The sequence below is a fragment of the Pteropus vampyrus genome, unplaced genomic scaffold (assembly GCF_000151845.1).
Source record: "Pteropus vampyrus isolate Shadow unplaced genomic scaffold, Pvam_2.0 Scaffold520, whole genome shotgun sequence".
Taxonomy (NCBI): domain Eukaryota; kingdom Metazoa; phylum Chordata; class Mammalia; order Chiroptera; family Pteropodidae; genus Pteropus; species Pteropus vampyrus.
Genome location: NW_011889301.1, coordinates 552,419 through 561,099, shown reverse-complemented (window position 1 = coordinate 561,099; position 8,681 = coordinate 552,419). Strand labels below are relative to the sequence as shown.

Sequence of the window (8,681 nt, the reverse complement as noted above, 5' to 3'; positions counted from 1 at the left end):
CCTGGTCAGGGACTTATGAAGTATTTTTAATGAAAAAAAATACGTCTCCCTGCTTTGAGCCAGAATGGGCGTGACAGAGAGTGAGTGTCTGTGCATGCGTAAGCTCAGCAATAAGAAGGAAATTCGTGAAAAGATTTGAAAAGCAGTCTCAGAAGAGACATTTTCTCTAACCCACAGCCTTCTTCTCTCTCCATTCCTGCCCTTGTCTGTGTTCAATCCCCTCAACAAGGCAAGCGGATGGCAAAGCCCAGTGGCCAACTCAGAGTTCTTGGCTGGGAAGAGAGGAAAAAACAATCCAAATCCATTCGCTTGCCTTCCCACATGCATCATTTGTTCATTTGTAAAGTGCACACAGAGCACCTGCTCAGTGCTGGAAAGTGTAGGGCCTGGGGACCCAGCTGTGCACCAAACAGGGGAAAGCTCTGCTCTTCGGGAGCCAACAGCCAAGCTCCTGGCTTCACACGCTCCAGCATGCATCCAGTCACCTGGAGAAGTTGCAGAAACAATGACTGGACTCCTTCCCAGAGTTTCTGATTCTGTAGGTCGGAGCGGGGCCTGAGAATTGCATTTCTCACAAGTTTCCCAGTGAGGCTGAGCTGCTGGCCCTGGGACCACCCTTGGAGCAACACTGACTCTAGCTTACACACGCAAAAGATAGAATTGGCCATTGTGAAGGGTTTGGGGCCAGTAGGTGGGTCAGGAAGTGAACTCACGGGAACATCTGAAAAAACAAGATGAACAGGCCCAAGTTCCTCACTGTGACATGGAGCAAAGACAGAGTATCTCTTTTCTCCTGTTTACTGGAATGTCTAGAGGACAGTGGTCACAGCCTTTGCAGGGACACACTCCAGGGCCCTGCTGGAGTCTGCGGTGGGTGGCAGCTGTGGCTCCTGTTGGTGGGCCTTTCTCCTGGTTTGTGACCAAGGGGAGGGATGTGGGGAGTGAGGGCGGGGGCCAGGCACAGCCAGCCTGCACCTCCAACCAGTTTATTTACTTAAACAACAAACATCCCGCCTTCCGTGGGGCCAGGCCCAGGGCAGTTCCTGAATGGGACGAGACACTGTGTCTTCACAGGAGCCCACCCACATTGCCGTGAGGGTTTAACAGCCCTGCCTCCCATTCGAGGAAATGACAGGCTTCGTTCAGGGCGTCGCAGGCTGTCCAGGAATGTGGGTGACGCCAGAGCCGCCTGCTACAGTGGCCAGAGGCAAACTCCCTCCTCCAGGGCCTCCTTTCTCTTCTCAGCTTTAAGTCGCTCTTTATTTTGCCTGCAGTTTTTATTCATCTCGATGGCGATGAAGAAAAGATTTTAAAAATTTTAAAGAAAAAAATGTTACGCTTTCTCCCTCAGAAGAGAAAACAGTGTTGAATAAACAGAATGTCACTGAAAAGACAAACAGGACTGAGTCTGAAAGAACCAGATGGACTTCCAAAACGCCTTCTAAAAGCAGCATGGTGGGGGCAGGGGAACGGCTGGGCCTGGGGTGTTTGTGGGCTTGACTGGTCAGTAATTGCGGTGAGGATTCTAAACCCTGCAGCTCAGCCTGTGAAAATGTAGGTGATTTGGGAAACCTCAAACCTCACTAAAACAAAATAAAATAGAACAAGCCCTTTATTATCTTCCATTTTTCCTAGCATGTCCTATATCATTACTCTATGACAAATCACCAATGTCTTGAATAAGGAATTGCTGACCAGATTTTTTTGTTATTGCAAAGTTGAGGGAGGATTGGGTGTTTGTTTTTGTTTTTCATTTTTCTAAAGCTTTCTCAGACTTAGCTAAATGGCCACGTGTTTAGCTAGATGGGTCGGTTTGGCCTTTTCTCCTTATCTATTTAATTTATCCTTTATCCACAATCAACTATGTTTTTAAAAATGATATCTGACTGATATTCAAATTCCTTTAATAATGTCCCAACTGCGGGATGATGTGTGCTACACAGAATGAAGGGGGAACATTTGACTTAAAATTCGTTTTTCCATTCTCTAAGGATAAAGTTCAGTTTTTAAAGAATAGACTTTATTTTTAGAGAAATTGTAGAGTCACAGCACAAATGAGCAGAAGGTACAGAGATTTCCCTTAAACTCTTTGCCCCCAAACATGCACAGCCTCCTCCCCTGTCAACATCCCCCACCAGAGTGGTGCATTTCTTATTATCATTGACAAATCTGCACTGACATATCATTATCACCCAGAGTCCATAGTTTGCATTAGGGTTCACTTTTAGTGTTGCACACTCTATGCATGTGGACAGATGTGGAATAACATGTACCATCATTATAGTATCAGAGTAGTTTCACTGCCCTAAAAATCAGCGTTCCCCTTAGGCAAATTCTATTTTTCAAAAGGAATCAAGTTCAGTCTATGCAGTTTCTCCTATTTGACATTAAATGTCACTCATCTGCTGGAAGAGAAATTTCTTTATTGTTGAAGCTATAACTTTGAAAGATTTGAAGAAGTTGCTATTGCTACCCCAATTGCTAGAATAAGGGCTGTTGAAATTTCACAAAATGGAAGTCTGAAACATGTGCCGCCAGCATCACTTGGGGTAGATATCTAAGTCTTGGTCATCAGTAAAAGTTCAGGCATCAAGGTCTAGTTGGCCTACGGTATTCGCCCAATTCTAAGAAAGATGGCCTGGAGCCCCAGCACCCTGTCTGAAGCCTGACTTTTGAAATTCTGCCACTGGAGCTTTCCTGAATGCCCTGATGTACCACAACCTCAGAGCCACCTCTGCTCGTGTATCTGACTGGAACAAGAGGCAGCACCTGAGAAGGTAAAAAGATGGGGGCCAGTGATTCAGCAAACCAACCTCAGAGTAGGCTCCAGACCCAGTTATCTTCCAGCATGGATGAAAATAGGCCTAGGAAAAGTTAAGACTCTGGTAGATCACAATGTGTTACCTAGTGGGTATGCACCGGATTGTAAGGCAGACATTCTGGGCAATACATTGACTCCAATTCCACTGCCATTTACCTGCAAAGGAGAATGGTCAGCTTTCCGGTGGCAGAGTCTGGCGAAGGTGCACAGAAATGGCACCTTGCAAGGAGAAGGAAAAGAAGGAAGAACAAGTCATCAGACTTGGACCTCAGGTGGCTGAAGGAGAAAATGTATTTGGTGTCTGTCCCATCTTTGCATCCTTCAATGGCACTTTTGTCCATGTCATTGATCTTTCTGGCAAGGAAACCATCTGCCGTGTGACTGGTGGGATGAAGGTAAAAGCTGACCCAGATGAGTCCGCTCCATATGCTGCCATGTTGGCTTCCCAGAATGTGACCCAGAGGTGCAAGGAGCTGGGCATCACTGCCCTCCACATCAAACTCCAGGCCAGAGGAGGAAATAGGACCAAGACTGCTAGACCAGGGGTCCAGTCAGTTCTTAGAGCCCTTGCCCGCTCAGGAATGAAGATTGGACGGATTGAGGATGTCACCCCCATCCCTTCTGACAGCACCCGCAGGAAGGGGGGTCACCGTGGTTGCCATCTGTGAACAGGACTCCTCAAATTGTTTTCTGTTAATAAATTGCTTTTGCGTGAGCTAAAAAAAAGAGAGGGAGGGGAATAGTCAGAAGGCATAGCTTGTTGTGGGGATTTAGAAAGCCACTATCTAGAAAGTTTCCTTCACCATGATAATATGTGTTTTCTTTTAATGAATGTTTATAAAGCAACTCTTCTCCTTTATTGTTTTTTTTTTCTATAAAAGAAACCAGGTGTGTGAGATAAATTTAGCTGAGTGCCTGAGGATAGAGACATCTCATCAGATTTAAAATTTTTGATATAAAATAGGAAGGGAGGGAGGGGGAAAGAAGGAAACAAGAAGGAAGGAAACAAAATCCAAAATGAAACTGGTCATGCTTTTTTGATAACACTGATAAAATCATTTTTCAGCTATATCCTCAATTTTTTTGGTAGAAGCAATGCCACAGAGCATATTTTCTACCATCAAAACTCTACTGCAAGCTACAGTTAGAAACTAGAAGAAAGAGGAAAAATCTTCATCAAGTCTCTTAAACTTGTTCACATTACATCATTGCTAAACGATTCCAGAATTTCCTAATATGTGACCTAGCTTCAGAGGACATGGTGACATTTCATCAAAACATGGACTCATTATTTCCTCAGTGTGGCCTCTTTTCCATTGGTTGGCAAATTTAAAGAATTTTTTCTGAGCAACAGTTTGTCAGGCACATTTTATGATCCTTACCACACAAGAACGAAGCCACTAAAACCATGCCTCACAGCGTTGTTCCCTTATCCATGTTTCACATATATAAAACAGTCATTCTCCATCTTTAGTTGCTCCAGAATCCCATGGAAGTCTTGTTAGGACACCGGGTTGGCTTGAGAATGTGTGTTTCTCACAAGTCTCTGGGTGATGCTGTTGATGCCCATTGAGAGACTACATTTGATCTCCACTAGCCTAGTATAAGATATGGTGCTCAATAAATATATTCTCTTGCAAGAAAAGATACCGTCTTGGATTGTGTTTTTGCCAGTGAAGGGTGGAGAAGTCTGAGTGCTTTGGGTTGCATTGCAGGATTTCTGGAACTCAGGAAGAATCCTAAGGCTATTGGTCCAACCACAGCCATGGTAGAAGTTTCCTTACAGCCAAATTTTATTAACCAAATCAACTCAATGCCTAAAAGAAGAGCAATAGCATCCAATAACTTTCAATTTATCCTGCCTTCCCCTTCCACAGCACTAGTTGACACCGAGTACTTACCCAGAATTGCTGTCCTATTGTTCTATTTCTACAACCAAGAACTAGTTCCATAACAAGGCTTATGGGACTTCATGGCCAACCTTGCATTTATTTCTGATCCTAGGTAAGTTTCCTTGGCTTCTCTGTCCTAAAGATGAAGGGACTGAGGCGGTCAACTGAGATTTGAGACTCTGCCTAAAAACTGGTCCCTCATAAGTCTGTGGTGGGATTATCTGCCTCTCCATGGCCAGTAACCCCCCACCAGTTGGCCTTCTGCCCATTGATTACACACAAGTTAGGTTACCAGATGAATATAATTAGGCAGCCTCCTTTTCTGATGAAACACATGGCACCCCATTCAGGTCTATGGGTAGTAGAGATCCAAACATAATATTCCTCTGGGTGATAAGATAGAAGCACCATGTCTGAACCTGCCCAAGAACAAAGAGAACTGTATCATCTTTCAAGCTATGTTAATATGAAGCATACTGAACCCAATCATTGGGCTGGTCTACTTGCTATGAGGAGATAGTGCTGAACTATTGATTTTCCAAGCCCTTACAAGCAGCAAGGGGCACCAGGCAGAGGCTCAATAAAGGAGTACTTTTGGTTGATAGCTATATTTGAGTGTTCTCTCTGAACTTAGGTTGAATCTGATTGTGCCTTCCAAGGAGCTAATATTTGACACTCTAGAAAGAGCTAAAAGTCTTTCATGATAAGGGAAGGAGAACATCGCCAGTTTGATAGTAAGTCAAAGAATTGATCCTACCTCCAGGCCAGGGAAAAGTACTTGCAAGGTCTTGGGAGGATAAGAGGGAAGGAAAAAGGAGAGAAAGGAAAATCATATTAGATTAAGCCCAATAAAATTATTATTTTTGTAGGTCAAAAGTGGTAACAATATTGACAATTTCCTGTGGTTCAATCTAACAGATGAGAGAAGCCCTCATTTATCCATCTGGCACATGAAACTTCCCTTTCCCCAGAGTCTAGGCAGTTCTACTTTCAGCCACTTCCTCATAGCCATGTGACCGCTATCTCCTCAGTGGAACAAACAAAGGCCCTAGATCAATTAACTCACATAGAGCATAAGTAAGAAGCAGGATGTGCTAACTCCCCGCACCTTTTTTCACCTCTGAAAAAAATCGAACTGCTGGAAATAGAATCCCTCTTTTGGTTAAACTTAAGCAACAAATGATGATCATTGTATGTGAGGATAAGCCAACTCAGAATCAGTCAGGAGCTGAGCAGGAAAAAGATGTCCTTCATGGAAGAAAATCTAAAATTTTCATTGTAAACAAATATATCACATCATTGAAGTTAATATTCTACACCTATAACTGTAACAATGCAAAAAGATAAAAAGCCATAAAACATGGGATTGAGACATCGAGAGCATCATTTTCCTTACATAGACCAAGAGGTAGGGTCCTACTCTGTGACCAGCTCTGTGCCCTTGGGAATTCTATTTATCTCTCCGAGCCTCAGTCAAAGGACAGGACTGGATTCAGATCATTTAACACTGTCCCTTCTCCCTAATCTATGACTTTCTAGAGCTATACCATTACTGTCCTGAAAGTCAATATTAAATAAAGAGAGGGCGCATAAGGGGGTAGACAATAATGACATAAATGAGCACAAAACACCATGTAACTTACATTATTTCAAAATAATTTCAGCTTCTGAGAAGGAAATCTCTCTTCCTTCCAGTTCAAGGTTCTGGGCTTATCTAAGAAAAACGAAGGCAAAAAGCAATCATCCCTATGATGGGACAAGTTCGCCTTTACCAGACACGTCTAGTGTTTGTCTACCTGTTTGTTTTAAGGATGACCAGTCTAAATTGATGAAGCAGAAGATAATGGGTAAAGAGCAGAGATCAGAGGCTTCAGCTGGTGAAGTGAGCGGACACTAATGATGAGCTTACACGTTATGAGGAGTTTTCCTTTCAAACTTGTTAACATTGGTCTTGGATCGATAGAAATCACCTCTTAATCGGCAATCGAAAGTAAATGCATTATACCTCAAAGCTGTTGAACATTGTGGTTAGAATGTGACTATAACAATATCAGAGTTGTGGGCTCAGTCCCTGCATGGCTGTACACCGCTGGCAGAATAGCGTGGGGCCTACGCCTGTCAGTTTCGTTCTCCACTGCATAGAGCAGGCCCTTGACATGTATTTGTTGGATAAATGTGTCACCTATTTTACAAGATTGTACACAATGCACAAGAATTTCCAAAGCTTTAGAAATAAGATAATTTGAGTAACTAGCAGATTCAAAATCTTTCTGAACTACGAAAAGAAAATTCAGTTACATTTAAATGGCACTTATAGATTATTTCTATGTCAATTTCAGACAAATTTCTCCAATTAAAAAAGTGCAGTGAGTCAAATGTTAACATATACTTGTAAGCCATTTTGAAAAGAATGAGCAGCCTGATACTATTTGCTTAAAATAAATTTTTAAGAGAGTACTGATAAGTTTGGGATTTTTCTAATTCTAAGCTGAAAGCAGAAGGCTCTAATTGTCCTGCTTAGAAAAAACACCATAAAAAACAAGAGGATATGTAGCTAACTCAGTTCGTGAAAGAAAAAGAACCCCTTGCGATTCCTGGAATTTAGAGATGATTAATCAATTCTTTTCTGAAATTAGCAGAAAGTAGTCAGGAAAAGATTATCCAAGGACATTTGAAGCTCTCAAGGGAACTTTAAGAGATAAACTGCAAGCTCTACTAATCTATAGTGTTGAAAGTGTGAAAAAGAACTAAAGAGTCTTTATTTAGACCAACATAAGAAAATGAGGAGGAAATATAATAACTGTCAAATTTTAATTTGAGCTTTGCACCAAATTTTAAAGTGTAATGTATCTTGCTCTATGATACATTACACTTTAAAATTAAAAACATTTTAAAATTCTTTTAAACATCGATATTAGAAAACCTTATGCTTGTGGTTTTAATAAGTGTTGTTTTCATTTGGAAAAAGAAGCTTACTTAAGTAGGAAAATGCTCTATGTTCTCCTACCTCGGTCAATCACGACTGTAGGAATGTCCCTCTTAGGTCACAGAACTTAGTGCAGGACCCCCACTCACACACATCGACATACACAGGATAACAAAGGTTTTCCTAAGCCTGTCTCATAAAACTAAGAATGATGAGAAATGTCCCCAGTGCTGTCAACGTGGCTTTGAAATTTCTCATGTAAACTCTGAGTCTTCCTGGCCAAACAGACGAGTCACACCTCTCAAGGGATATAAAATATGATTCAAATAAACATCTACTGAGTTTCCAGTTTTAAAATTGACCTAATATCTGTTGAATGTCTACTATTATACAAGGGACTTGCTGACCATTTCCAGGGAAGCAAAGATGACCAAGACATAGATCCTGATCTTGAGGGAAGTTACAAACTACCAGAGGAAAAAAAGAAATGAGTGCACAGATAACATCAAACACCTAAGTACTTTCTTTAAGGGAAAATATGTGTTCAGAACCGTCTCCTTAGTGTTCAGAAGATGGCTTCTAGATGGAAGGCTTGGGGTTAAAACATGGAGAAGCTGTCATTTAAGCTGGATCTTGACAAGTAGGAGGGCATCTAGGGAAAGGAACAATAACACAAAGCAATGGAGTTTACTGGTTAAAACTGGAAATGGCAAATTGGCAGCCCATGGCCAAATCCAGCCAACAGATGTATTTTGTTTGGCCAGAGTAATGTTTAAAAAATTTTTGAATTAGTCGCCAGCATTTTAAAGTTGAAATTTCACATAAAATTCTGGATTTTGTGGCTACTCTTGAAGAAGACAGAAATTGTTGACACTGGGTCCACAGCCCACATAGTAACAAGTCAGCTGGAGCTTTGTGACAGAAGGCACACAGAAAGGGCACACAGCTCCCCAGGGTACCATGAGCCCATTTGGCCTGCCTCATCCTTTATGTGTCCTGTCCCTTAGGGGAGACTGCCTCGTGACTCCTGATTTAAAGTGTG

At 42.0% G+C, this 8,681-nt stretch overlaps 1 pseudogene; it reads left to right on the top strand.

Moving 5' to 3' along the window:
- Positions 1 to 3,003: 3,003 nt before the first annotated feature.
- Positions 3,004 to 3,536, top strand: LOC105307831 (annotated as a pseudogene).
- The last annotated feature ends 5,145 nt before the right edge of the window (positions 3,537 to 8,681 follow it).